The sequence below is a fragment of the Octopus bimaculoides genome, chromosome 15, assembly GCF_001194135.2.
Source record: "Octopus bimaculoides isolate UCB-OBI-ISO-001 chromosome 15, ASM119413v2, whole genome shotgun sequence".
NCBI classification, from domain to species: domain Eukaryota; kingdom Metazoa; phylum Mollusca; class Cephalopoda; order Octopoda; family Octopodidae; genus Octopus; species Octopus bimaculoides.
This window is the reverse complement of record NC_068995.1, coordinates 42064682-42066345: the sequence shown is the minus strand read 5'-3', so window position 1 is coordinate 42066345 and position 1664 is coordinate 42064682.

Below are 1664 nucleotides of genomic sequence, written 5' to 3'. Positions count from 1 at the left end.
ATATATATATATATATATATATATATATATATATATATATATATACACTTATACATTTAGGTTTATGTTTGTATACGCACACATTTACGTGTGTGTGAGAGAGGGAGGAGGGAGGGAAGGAGGGAAGGACATGTATGGAATGTATGTAGAAATCTAATAAAACGCTTTTCGACAAATATTTACCTATTTATCCAAGAAAGTAACTCAACTTTAGGCAAACGTTTCGATTTATTTATGAAAAGGACAGAAGCATTTCATTCCAGAGAGCTTTCTGATTTTTCTGATTAATTTTTCTCTCTTAAAACATTAGCAACTTAATAAACAACACTCTTTATAACTCAGTAATAACAGCAGATTGCCAGTGTAAAGACTGCAGATGGTGGAGCTGGTCGGGTTGATGGCGGTTGGGTATATATACATTAACGGATTCTCTGCTGTGAAAAGAGACAAAGACATAACGCGTTACCGATGCTTATTATATATAATATGATAGAGGAAGCCGTTACTGTCATTTAACCATTCATCGCGTCTAAGCGTCACAAATGGAGATGAGCCGGCGGCGGATCTCCTTCTTTGCGCTCGCTTCGCTTCTTCTGACAGAAAGAGTATTTGAATCCCCTTCAGGCTACAAAATACAGGACACGTTTGATAATCTGGTCATGGGTTCATAGCATATAGATAAATAAACAAAGTAAAACAGGATGTCCATGGATGGAATGTCTATAATCATTGCACTTCTTACTCGTTGGGGTTAACCTACGGCTAAACAACAATATTATCTATCTGTTTGTCTGGCTGTCTATCTGCCAACTTGATATTCCGGTTCTGACCATACACTCTTTTTTACGCTATGTTCTACCTTCAGTACTTTTTCCTTTGAATTTTTCTGTTTCCTTTTCTTCTCATTTCTTTTTCTTATTTGTTGTTTTTGAAGATGAACTAACGTCCGAAACGTAAAATATGTATTTCTAATCATATCAAGTTTTACATGTTGTAATGCTTAATTTTTCCTGCATAAATTATCTAATTATGTCCTAATATGTAAATGATTAAAGGGAAATTTTAGCTGGGTATTTGTAATGTAACGTCTCCTTCATTGGTTCATTAAATTCAAGATAAATGTGGGATTACGATTTACCAATGTGAGACACGCGGAGAGGCGTATTCTTGTATTCCGGTCTGTTTTTGTGTCATTTAACATTTCTGAATGACCACAGTTTTGGCTTCTGTAGATGCAAGTGGTCAGTTCAGTTTCTATGTCGCTGTTTAGATTGCTGTATGGATGATAATCAAGTAACAAAAATCGTCTTAGTCACAAGGAACGGAATCACTTACCCCACCGCATTTTCTCTCTCTCTCTCTCTCTCTCTCTCTCCCTTTCTCTCCCCTCTCCTACAACTGGTTCACTCGCTCAGTTATGGTATCATAAGCCCGGTTATCAAGAGATACGAGGTTCAATATTTGTGAGTGGCTTTGATGCTCGCTTATGGTCTGGAATTTATGCCATCTGCAAATCGATTCATGTTGCGTAACAATTAGGCGCGTATTTTACATTCCTGTAAAATTCGGAGTAGTCGCTTTCCATACTGAATAGTGGAAAATTGCCCCCTCTATTTTTCTTCCCTTCTCCGCCTCTCTCATTCACACACACACACACACACGTG